We start from the raw sequence: 12,684 nt of genomic DNA, 5'->3' as shown, positions 1-12,684 counted from the left end.
TCTTTCTAGTCCACTTCACCAAGGCCTGCATTTCAGAGACTAAAGCACCATATGATCTTTCTGCAACAACAACCACTGAATAATAATCACTCCATCCTCAAAGGAGCTACTGAGAAGAGTGGGCTTTGAGGAAACTCAAAAAGGCGTAGGATGCTGCCCCAGAGGCCTCCGTCCCTGACTGCTTAGAATAATCCTGATGTGATCGCTGATAGGTCACTCGGTACAGTCATTTATATAAGCCTCTGCCCCAAGCACACATGAGTCATCTAGTTCAAGGCCTTCAAACCGGGAAACATTTGCCACTTGAGGTATACGAGAACTTTCCAGGGGACTGAGTTTTAGAAACTTGGTGTTTCAACATCAAATTCCATATCTACTGTTTCTAGAAATAATCTGCCTGACAATGCCTCTGAGGTGAAGAAGCCAGACTCAGTTCCCTTTGTCCATCTCCCCTTTCATAATTGCCCCTCTCTCACTTGACTAAAAACAGGTGTATCCCTTATCCACCCTGAATCTTAGCAGAGTGTGCTGCCTCAACGTATAAAAATCTCTGCGCACCAAACCAAAGAATACTTCAGGAATGATAGCTCCTGAGGAAAGAGTGCTCCGAGAGTTACGCCAGTGTTGGGAAGGAGAAATAATTTTCCCTCTACCTTTCTAGGTTCCTGGCTGAGACCCCGCTGTAATAAATGACAGATTAACAGGAGAAAAACAAACACAAGTTTAAAAACATGTATACCTCCTGTACACATGGGAGAGACCCAGGAAAACTGAATAACTCCCTGAAATGGCCCAAGCCATCACCTTCAATACCATTTCCAGCTAAAGACAAAAGAAGATGTGGGGAGGATGGAGGCCAGTTATGGGAGGTGATGAGGAAAAGCACAGTAAACAAGGGTAAGGTTGTTACGCAGAGTTAAGTCCTGCCTTCTTCACTGGTAAGAGTTACTAGAGATTTAGTCATCTCCCTCTTCCTGGTACAAAGCGGGAGTACATCCTTAGAAATGGAGATTTGCCTCATAAATGTAAATATCTCTTACAAAAGGGTAACCGACTGTGTTTTCAGAGCTTCTCCTGTGTCTGCTGTTTCTTAAAAATAACCAGCTCAAGATAATCCTTTTGCCAAAAAGGCATACTTGGGGTTGACATATTCTGCTCCCCTTCACCAGCTTCTCAGATTGCTTAGGAGCACAAACCAAGGTTTTATTTCAAACTCCACAAAGAGGCTCCTGAACAATCCAATTCAAAGATCCTCTCTTGGTAGAGATGTAAGCAGTACAATAAAGGAACTGCTGGTTAAAGAGTGTCAGCAGTCAGCCAGCTGTGGGGAAACCATAACTTTCCACAGAGAGATTGCTCAAGCATTTGATCAGGGTTGTTGATTACCTCCCAGATGAGACTGCAAATTACATCAGACATAAAAGTTCTATCCCAGACTAGACTTGGGACAATTTTCTCTCTCAAGAGAGAAAAAAAGAGAGCTTTGGTAAGAAAAAATATGGATAGGAATGGTGACTTATTTTATCCACGTGACAAACTGCTTTAAGCATTAGAAGTGAGATAATATTTCATGTTTATTCAAAATGAAAAATGAAGTCAGATTTTCTTTGAAGATTTCTATTCCCCTTCATTCAGCTGTTGACTTAAACGTCACTTCCTCAGGGAAGCCCTCCCAGACCACTGACCTATCTCCTATTACACATTCCACTAACATCTCTTTCATTGCACTCTTCCCAATTGTGATTTGCTGTTCATTTGTGAAGTTCTTTGATTGAGATCTGTCTCTCGGTTAGGGCCCAAGCTCCATGAGGGCAAGAATCATGTCAGTTTTAGGTCCACCACTGTTTGGTGAGCAGGGAGAAGGCTAACATTTTGCACAATTCTTTAAAAGTTAGTCTGATTTGGCTGATTGGTTTAACAGTGAAGACTGGGTTTGCCATTAGGTTATAGGGTAGGTACTTTCCATTAACTCAATAAGCTAAATGAGCTGTGCCAAGGTTCTGAAGCAATAAAAATAGATTTAAAGTATGTGCATAATGTACAGTGCACTAGAAATCATAGTCTTTACAGCTATTTAACCTCTGATTTTATAAATATAAGACATCAATTTGAAATCAAGGGAAAATTTTAAAATTAAATTTTTAAAAGGCAAAATAAAATGTGTGAGGGGGTGCACAGTTGTTCAAAATTCTTTTAGGGCATATTTCAGCAAAAATGTTTGAATGAAATTGAAATAGTACCATGACTGCATTAATGCAGAGCTCTGCTTCTACTGTTCCTGGGTGGGCGTCAGTCAGCATCTGCTGGAACACATTCATTGACGGGGAAATTACTACCTACATGGCCGCTCAAAGCATTGGTGGAAAGTTCCATTTGTGAAAAAGTTCAGCTAGCTTGGAGTCAAAAGCTATCTCTTTGTTGTTTCCATTCACCCAATTGTGGGCTTAATTCTGCCACTGGGGCTGGAATAGCCAGTCTCTCATCCACTGAGAAGGCTTTTGACGATTTCAAGATAGACATGTCAGATATCCAGTCCTACAATCATTCTTTATTAAATATACTTTTGTGCCATGGTACCATCCTTCTTTGAAGATCTCCATTCCCCTTCACCTAATTAATTGCTACCTTCCTCAGCAATGAGTTTAAATGTCCTTTCTGGCACCTCCCAGCAATGTGTCCATTTGCTACTCAGGGAAAGGGGGAAGGTAGAGGGAAAAATACACAGGCTATCCTCATATAACTTGGCCTTGTTTTTAGTTCTGAAGAAAGCCATCTCCAAACACTTCCACCTACACTTCATTGACCAGAATGTGTCAGATGGCAATCCTTAGCGGTAAGGGAGGCTGGGAATTCTAGTATTTGGCTTTCTAGTAACTCTCGTAGAAAAAGTCATGGGTGTAAGGGGAGCAAAGTGATAAAGATATATTGCAAGAATTACAAGCTATAATTTCAAAAGTAATTTGGAAGACTGTGAGGTGAACTAAATAATCAGCTGACAAAGCAGTTATTGAAACAAAACAAAACAAACCTTTGACACTGTGTTAAAGTTATGCAACATTCTAATTGGGTTAAAGCAAAAATATAAATAGTTCACCAAAAAATGCAGACTCTCAAAAAGTAAAAAGTAGTATCTATGGCCTGGCATTGCTTTGTTCTTAAAATGTCCCAATGACTTCTCTTTCCACTTCCAACTCCAATCACTCTATCCCAAAATGTTAAATGGTTGTGACTTTTGTGTTTTCTAACCAGCACGTAAGTCAGAAATTCTTAGAATACATTTTAAATTGTGGATCACACCATTACATGACTTTGTCTACAAAGGAATTTGATTTTTTAATGCAACTTAATTTTAAAAACACTTACACACAAATGTTTAGTTGATTACGCTGAAGACCATTTTCTTCCGGTGAATCAGCATGATTTCTTCATCAAATTAGGTACTTTTTCTGCTTTGTGGAACATTGGCACTTTCATTTCCTGTTAAGGAAGCAGTATCTTCAGAACTCATATAAACCTTTGCCTTTACTATTTGAGTACTGAAAATAAACAAAGAAAAATATAAAACATTTACACATATTTGAGGAATAGTATACCAAATACTTTTTCAGGATTATCTAAAGGTTTAGAAGGGGATTATTTGTTCTGATTGAAAAAAAATTAGCTTTTCATTTGAGTATTTATACCAAAGATCTATTTTTGAAGCTGTTCTGGCTGATGCTGTTGGATTCATGCCTAACTTCTTTCTTTTTGTGAAGTTGTTAGAATCACATCATCATTGCCATCTACACAGCCCCACCTAGACTCTCAGAGTGAAGTCTGGGGTGGCTCCAGGGGTAACAGCCCCAGTTCTCCCAGTATACATTGCATACAACATTCTAACAACTTTCAGGAAAGTTTTTCATTATTAGCATTTTGTTTTAGAAAAAGTCCAAAAGAGGACATGGTGAAAAGTCTAAAGGATAAGGAAGATGAGGAGGAGAAAGCATTTAAAAATAGAATCACATGATTTGCAAGTAGGAAAGAGCAAGGAAAAAGAGGTTGTGAGAAATCGTGGAGAAAATGTGCTGAGTGGCAGGGAAGAGAGGCGAGCAACATATCGAACATTTTTTGAAGCATCTGTATAGGGACAGTACGACGATGACCTTAATGTAGCATCCTGTAGACGGTGCAGGGGGACTACATAAAGGGTTGTTTGGGAACCATATAGGGATTTTTTATGAAACAGTCCAGATTTTTAGTTTTCTGTCTGTAAAGCAAAAAATCAGAATTCTAAATATCGTGGCCTGTAGTGCCCATGGTCTTGGCCTAGCCCACTCCCCGTTTCCCTTCTTTTGTTTGTTTGCAGAACTCCCCTTCCACTTACATGGTCCTCATGTCCTGGTAAGAATATCGGTCACTGTGCCCTGCCCCTCTCTAACCTCCCCCACCCTGGAGTTGGCTCAGAGCTGGGTGTACGCCGGTTTCACAGCTCCCACTATTTCCAGATAGTTCACAAGCTGAAGGCTGTAGCCCGGGGTCGTTGGCTGGCATCTTCCTTGCTTTGAGGGAGGAGCTGCTGCAAAATGCAGTCGAGGCCTGTGCAAATCAGCGCCAAGCACTGAGCATGGGGATCAGGCTCTGCTCCAGCCACAGTCCCTGCTTAGAGACTGCCTCACATTATTGAATATATCCCACGGGGTTAGCTCTTCTTTATACTTAGGTCCCAAACGGCTCGGTAGCCAGTCATGTTATGTTTTTTTTCCTGCCTCCCATTGTGTACAGCAGAGCCTGGCATGTAGTAAAGTAACAGTAAGACTTGTTAAATTCAATTCTTATGTTGTGACAGAAAGTATACTAAAACCAGAATGTTTTTCTAATACGTGATCACACTAGGTGGCCACTTAAGAAACAACACTTACTGTGCATAACTTACATTATTTCATTTAATCTGCACAACCAATTCGTGAGGTGGATGTTCTAGTTTATGTTCTTGGAATTTTGAACTGAGTTATAAATTGCAATGAACCCAAGTACCTCTGACTCAAATTCTGCATAAGAAAACGAACTGCCCATAACGCCTCCTCTTCACCCCCTCCCGTCAACCAACAGGCAAACTTGCACCATATTATTATTCCTGGTATCTTAGGGGTAAAGGATGTTCAAGGACAAGGCCTTACATGTTGAATAAACTGGGACAAATTATCTGCTTGAGTTTTGTCAAATACATTTCTCAAGCAACAAAATATGTGATTCAGCATAGAAAAAACTAACCACTCATGCAGATAACACATTTTCTGAGAGAGACTTTGGCCAACCTTAATAACTCTGCCTCCGCAGGAGAGGCCTCCATTAGGGGAATGGAAGGAGGGAGGACAAGCCAGTTGTTCGACTGGGACCTTCCAGAACCACAGCTGTGACCCTTAACAAGATACCTGACCTTGGCCTTTCATTTGCTTTGACTTCATTTATGCATTTAATTCCAAAGTTGCAAATAACAGGAAACGAACCACAGCATTAGCCAGTTAACATCAAAGGTGGAAGGAGACCAGGAGGCCGACTGTGGAAAAGAATTAAAAGGGTAAACATTCCAATGAGTCACAAGCATTCAATACTCACTAGAACCACAAGAAGTAAATTGTGTGGGAACACACAAGTGGACACTCCAAGTAAAAGAAGACCTTCAGCTCTTTCAAAAGTGTAAAGTTCCATATAAATGTGAGAAATAATCCATAAGGCAAATATTAATAAGATGGAGAAATGATTTTTAATGGAAATTAATTTGGGGACATCCCTATTTGCAGTACCTATATTTTATCCATTTGTTCTTCCTTGTAGAGAGAATAATCCTTGAGGGAGACTTGCTCTTATACTTATCAAACCATAAATGTCACAGATTATGTGGTACTTCAACTTTGAAATGAAAGTTAATAAAAATGGTCAATTTACACATCATGCTACTAGGGGGACAGCAGTAGCAATCTGCTCTTTCTCTTCGGCACAGTGGTTCCCAGCCTCAGGGAGGTTGACAAAATACTGATGCCTTACCCCCAGCCCACCCCAGATTCGGATGTCATTGGTCTGAGTGTGGCCTGGACATTGGAATTTTTTAATCTCTCCAGGAGATTCAAATGTATGGTTAAGGGTAAGAACCACTGTCTTCAGGATTGCTTAGAAAACAAGGTAGTTGCTCAGAGAAGGAAGGGAATTTCCTGAGGTGGGTGGAATCCATAGTCCTGATTCCATCCCCTTTAGTTTAGCACCCTCCACTCCAGGATACGTCCTCAGAGAGTTTCTACTCCAAGAAATCTGGGCATCACAGAACACCTTTTAATTTTCCCATTCTTTCAGATGTTTGAGAGAAAAAGGTATAAAGGAAAACTTCCATGGCCACCATCTTTCATGCAGGTTTTGCTCACCTCCACCTCTTAGGTTCAGAGTCTGGACAAAAAAAAAAACGTTCAATTTGTTTCTGTATGCCTGCGGCTTTGGGGCCACGTTGTGATCTTTGACCTCTGGGGTGAGGGGGGGGGCCGCTGGAGACTGAGTAGTAAGTTCAGTCCCGTGGGCGCTCTGTGTCTAACTGATCCCAATAAAAACCCTGGACACCAAGGCTTGGGTAAGCTCCCTGGTTGGCAATACTGTGTATAGGTTATCACACATTGTGGCTGGGAAAATTAAGTGCTGTCTGTGCGGTTCCACTGGGAGAACACAACTGGAAGCTCATGCCTAGTTGCTACTGGGCTCTGTCCTATGTACTTTTTCCTTTGTTGATTCTAATCTGTACCCTTTCACTGTAATAAACAGTAACAGAGTATAACAGCCAAAAAAAATGTTCCAAATTAGATCGTTTAAAGGTGGGACACTGTGTGTGTATGTGTGTGTGTGTGTGTGTGTTAACAACAATCAGAGTAATTTGGTGGAAAGGAGCAGCACAGCAGTGCTTGACATCAAACTTACTGCTAGCACCATCTGACCCAAAGCACATGTAACTTTAGCCATGAAAATGTTTATGCTGCACATGCAGGGGCTTTGGTTTCTGTCTAGTTTTATTTCACCTGTCTAACAATGAAAGAGAACGAGGAGAGAAAAAAAGTGATCTCTAACTTGTCTTTACCTCTGAGAACTCATTCCAGTAAAGGAAAATGAAGTTTAAGGAGAAGAGGCCAAAAATATTATATAAAGTGAAAATCAGATAGAAAATGAAGATAAATTTTGAAGAGTCTGGTCTCAAAATGAAAGGTTCACCGCTGTGACTTTGCTATAACTTCATTTTGATGATTTCAATTTTATATAAATTCTGTTCCACTCTTTTTTCCTCAGTGTCTGACAAAAACATTGGTGTTTCCTTGATGTACACTTCTGAATCTGCAGAGAGATTAAGATTTACATCTCTCTGAGTTAAAACTGAAAGAGGAAAACAGTATGGAGGTTCCTCAAAAAGTTAAAAACAGAATTACCACATGATCCAGCAATCCCACTTTTGGGTATTTATCCAAAAGAATTGAAAGCAGAGTCTCGAAGAGATATCTGCACTCCCATGTTTACAGCAGCATTATTCACAACAGCCAAGAGGTGGAAGCAACCCAAATGTCCATCGATGGAAGAATGGATAAACAAAATGTGGTATATACATAAAACGAAATATTATTCAGCCTTAAAAAGGAAGGAAATCCTGTCACATGCTACAACGTAGATGAACCTCGAGAACATTATGCTAATTGAAACAGGCCAGTCACAAAAGACAAATACTGTATGATTTCATTTATATGAGATATCTAAAGCAGTCAAATTCCTAGAAACAGAAAGTAGAAAGGTGGTTACCAGGGTCTGGGGGAGGGGAAAATAGGGAGTTGTTTAATGGTATACAGTGTTACTTTTGCAAGATGAAGAAGTTCTAAAGATCGTTTTCACATCAATTTGAATATATTTAATACTAGGGAACTTGAACTGTAACTTAAAAATGGTTAAGACGGTAAATTTTATGGTATGTATTTTTTACCACATTTTTAAAAAGTCTTGGTTTCAAACATCAGAAACAGAATAACTTAAGAAATTAAAGGAAGAAAATTTTGGAAGACTGTTTGATTGCTCATAGAATCTCTGGGAAGGCTGAAGATCCAAACTTCACCTCTAAGAACAAGACAGACTGGGAATCGGGAAAGTGGCATTCCTTTGAAGCTTTAAGAGTTTTGTGTATTCCTTGCACTGGGAAGCATTCAGTAATAAATCTCAGGTTTGTAAATGTCAAGAAAAAAAGATAAATAAAGAACTAAAAGAGGAAGGCTGAGTTCAAGGAAGTCAAAGGGGTCAGGCAGCAGGTGCCCTCGGTTCTAAATTAGGACAGGAACAGTCTGCAACTGCAGACTCTGAAACAATGAAAGGCAGCGGACTCAGTACGCTGAAAAGATATTCCATTGTGACGTGATCTACGTCTGACCCTGTTCTCACTGTATTAAAAAAAAGTCTCTCTTTGGTGGGAACTAAAAACAAAATCTGATTCATATTGAATTTTTTTCCCAAATGTTACACAAAGGAAAGTAATAATGCCGACTGTGAGAATTGAAGTGGAAATCAGATCTCAGCCCGTCCAGAACAACCAATGGGGACAATAGACAATAACTGTGACTCTAATGAAATTCATTTCTCAGCTGAAGGCACTGGGCCGATGTTTCTCTTGCTCTATTCTTAGCACTAAATGTAACTTTTTCCCTTTCAGGGAAACAGCTCCCTTCAGTTTGAAACAATAGATATTCACACTGCATTCCATATTTTCTCAGTGTTGCCTAATATGTCATGACCTCCTCTCTTCCCCAGCAAGTATGACCGAGATTTCCCCTTCTGCAGGGGGTCACAGCTGTTTTCAGAACAAGAGTGTGTGGAGTCGGCATAACGGCTCAGATCTCCGCAGCAGGAACAGCAGCGGTAGAGAGAGGGAAGGCTCAAAAGCTGTGTCTTACTCATCTTTTCATCTCCCGTGCTATGCTTACTGTTTACTGGCATTCAGTAAATGTTTGTTGAATGAATAGGACAAACAAATTCAGTATCTTGATACACAACACATCAAAAGGAGCTAAGAGTTTTAAAGTAAAACTGGTTGTTGCATTATGACTGCTCAATAAATGCGAAGGGAATGGGTGGTTGAATGAGCTCGATTTCCTAGTGACCATGCCTGCTATTGTCTTTTACACTGCTGTGGTGCGGGGTCTAGCTGCCTAGCAAATATCTACTCCCCAATTCCCTCTCAAATAAAATACCAGTTTTTCACTTGGCATATTGCTTCCCATTTGTCAGACTCCATCGCAGCTAGGTTAAGTTATAGTCAGCAAGTAAGCTGAAGTAATGGATGGAAGTTCTTGGAAGTCTAGGAAGGGAGGCGGCATGTGCTGCTTCCTCTCTTCTTCCATTCTGCTGCTTGGAATTATGATGTGATGGCTGGAGCTCAAGCAGCCACCACAGACCACAAGGATGAGAACCATATCCTAGGGATGGCAGAGTGGAAAGCTGGAGAGAGCCTGAGTTCCTTATGACCATGGAGCTGTCATACCAGCCCTGGACTGCTTACTTCTAAACTTCTTTTATGTGATAAATAAACTTCTAGGCACTAGTTTTAGGGTCTCTGTTACTCATAGCTGAACCCAATCCTAAGTGATACAGCTGTGGTCTTGGAAAACACAGAACTAGGGGCGAGGTCTCAGATTCTATTCCGCCTCTCACACTCCTCTCATCAAGACGTCAAACTCAGTCTAGTGACTGAGTCCTCTACCTCACAAGGGAATCCCAGCTTAGATTGTTTTCATGATATATTTCTGTACAACTGTAAAGGCAGTTTAACTTGACTGGCAGTCCCCAGCTCCTGACTCCTCTCCTCTGCTCCTAGAAGCCAGTGCAGTGCCATGGTGCTCACCAAAGACTCCCCCTTGCCCTCTCTGCCTCCCTCATTCCTGACCTCTTCTAGGCCTGCCTTCTCCTTACAGTAAAATTGTCCAACACCCCCTTGCACTCTGATTGAACTGATTCACAATAAGAGAATGAATGACTAATAGTCTTCATCTGGGGAGAGGGGTAGGCGAGCACACCTTTTACAAGTGTATAATTGAGAAAGCATTTGTAATAGGTGGGGGAGAGTGAGAGCGGAACATGGCTGTACCGACGACTTGCCCAGGCCACACAGGTGGGGAGGCAAAGACCTGAGACAGGAACCCAGGCTTTCTAGCTCCAGGCTCAGCATCCTTTCCTTCGAGCCAAAGGGTCAGCACCTTGGGCACTCCATTTCAGCACTGGTGTTACCAAGTCCAGGGTCACCACAAAGACCACATGGAGGGTGAGACGTGTGCCATAGGAGCTCTGCCAAGTTGGAATGTGTTGGTAGGGCCGAAGCCACAGGAAGACATAGGAGCGGGAAGTCTGTGGGGAGGATCGTGGGCTGCATTTCAACCCAGAGGCTCTGAGCGGTACATGATGGGAAAGGGAAGTGGCTCACATTGTGTGGTGTGACTTCTCTCACGGGGCTCTTTCACAGGAGTCTTCCAAAGAAGACATGAAACTGTCCAGAAGGCATCTCTATCACTTCTTCCAGGGCTGAGATTCTGCTATGGGTCCCCTATCTTCTCGGTGATATTCAAAAATAACATGATATAGAAATCTTTCTTTTTTTTAAAGATTTTATTTTCCCTTTTTCTCCCCAAAGCCCCCCGGTACATAGTTGTATATTTTAGTTGTGGGTCCTTCTAGCTGTGGCATGTGGGACGCTGCCTCAGCGTGGCTTGATGAGCCGTGCCATGTCCGCACCCAGGATCCGAACCGGCAAAACCCTGGGCCATCGAAGCAGAGCGCACGAACTTAACCACTCGGCCACGGGGCCGGCCATGTAAATCTTTTTTTCTAATGTGGTAAAATTTACATAACATAAAATTTACCATTTTAGCCATTTTTAAGTGTACAGTTCATTGTCATTAAGTATATTCATGTTTTAACCATCACCACCATGCACCCCCAGAACTCTTTTCATCTTCCCCAACTGAAACTCTCTCCCCATTAAACACTAACTGCCCACTCCCCTCCCTGCAGCCCCTGGCAACCACCCTTCTACTTTCTGGCTCTATGGGTGTGCCTACTCTAGGGGCTTCATGTAAGTGGAATCATACAGTATCTGTCCTTTTGTGACTGGCTTCTTTCACTTAGCATAATATCTTCAAGGTTCATGCATTTTGTAACGTGTCAGAACTTCATTCCTTTTTGAGGCTGAATAACGTTCCATCGTATGGATAGATATAGGAATAGTTTTGAAAGAAAAAATACATGCATACACACCCTCGCACATATATATATAAACAAAGCTATTGAAGAGATCTGATACTGCACAAGGGGTTTGAGTTTGAGTCTATGGTTCAGGCAGTGAGTACATAAGGAGTTGTTAGCCTTGCCACATACCAGGTGCCAGTGAAGAGAGAGAATCCAACATGGGCCTATCCTCCAAGACAGCTGTCAACCTGGGAAGCAAACACAAGTAGCTTTAATACAATAACACGAAGATTATTGTCAAAACAAAGGTGAAACAGACGTATTCCCGCTAGGAGGTGTCAGAATGATTACACAAAGGTTGACCTTTGAGTTGGCCTTTAAAAACAACGAAGTCAGAGGTAACTAGACTAGTGACCTCAATGGCAGGGCTGAAACTCTCACAGGCAGGGGTGGGCGTTCCAGTTGTGATGGCTGCAAAACAAATTATCCAAAACTTTGAGGTGTAAAAGCAACCATTGCTTATGCTCCTGGATTCTGAGTCTTCAACTCCACCACGGCACAGAAGGGACAGGTTGTCGCTGTTCCACGACACCTCAGCTGGAAGGCTTGGAGGCTGGCTCAGTCACATGTCTGACAGTTGATGCTGGCTGTCGGCCAAGATCTTAGCTGGAACTATCAGTGGAATACTCACTGTTCTCTCTTCCTGTGAACTGGGCTTCCTCACAGCATGGTGACTGGGTTCTGAGGGTGAGCATAGTGAGGCAACCAGGTGTAAGCCACATCGCATTTTATGACCTAACCTTAGAAGTCACACAGCGCCACTTCTGCCGCATCCAATTGACAGGAGAACGTCACTAAGGTTGGCCCATATTCAAAGGGCGGAGAATTAGACTCCACCTTTTGGTGAGAGGGATGGCCAGATACTACAAGAACATGTGGAACCAGAAATATTGCTGTGGCAGTATTTGACCATTTGGCAGTACACGCCTGAGGCTGGAACCACCTTGGCGTGGGGACTCCCTTTGGGACAATGGCTGAGTCCATGAATGCAAATCAGCTATAGGAGTATTAAGAGTGGTAGCCTTGAGCCATCGCTCCAGCCCTTGCAATGACTAATTTCAGTAGTGACCAGGTCACGTCTGTCTTTCATTTAGGACTGACCAATTCAGACCTAGTAAACCCCTGAGGTTCTGGAATACAATTTGGTGAGGGGCTAGGAGAGAGTGAGAGAGGGCGAGAACAAGCAGTACTTGATTGCCTACAATTTGGGTATGTGGGTGCCTGAGCAATTAATTTGATTACATGGAAGTGACACTTGTACCTCCAAGCTGGTGAAGAGGTCATACCTGTACAACTTTCATATGCCAATTTGTGGGCATGACTGCTCCCCTACCACCGTATTAGAAGCTCTTTTGAGGACAGGACCCATCTTATCTGGTCTCCCCAAAGGATTTAATAACAAGC

The 12,684-nt window shown here is 42.1% G+C and overlaps 1 long non-coding RNA gene across 1 annotated transcript; it reads right to left on the bottom strand.

The window, feature by feature from the left end:
• Positions 1–3,356: 3,356 nt before the first annotated feature.
• LOC124245905 (uncharacterized) lies at positions 3,357–11,456 on the bottom strand. The gene is made up of 3 exons (XR_006890358.1): positions 11,410–11,456; positions 5,417–5,536; positions 3,357–3,477 (listed from the first exon to the last, which is right to left on the bottom strand). It is a non-coding gene; the product is annotated as an uncharacterized LOC124245905 (long non-coding RNA).
• Positions 11,457–12,684: the final 1,228 nt, after the last annotated feature.

Source organism: Equus quagga, chromosome 10 (assembly GCF_021613505.1).
Source record: "Equus quagga isolate Etosha38 chromosome 10, UCLA_HA_Equagga_1.0, whole genome shotgun sequence".
NCBI classification, from domain to species: Eukaryota; Metazoa; Chordata; class Mammalia; order Perissodactyla; family Equidae; genus Equus; species Equus quagga.
The sequence above is the reverse complement of the archived record's forward strand: the minus strand, read 5'-3'. Positions and strand labels throughout refer to the sequence as shown.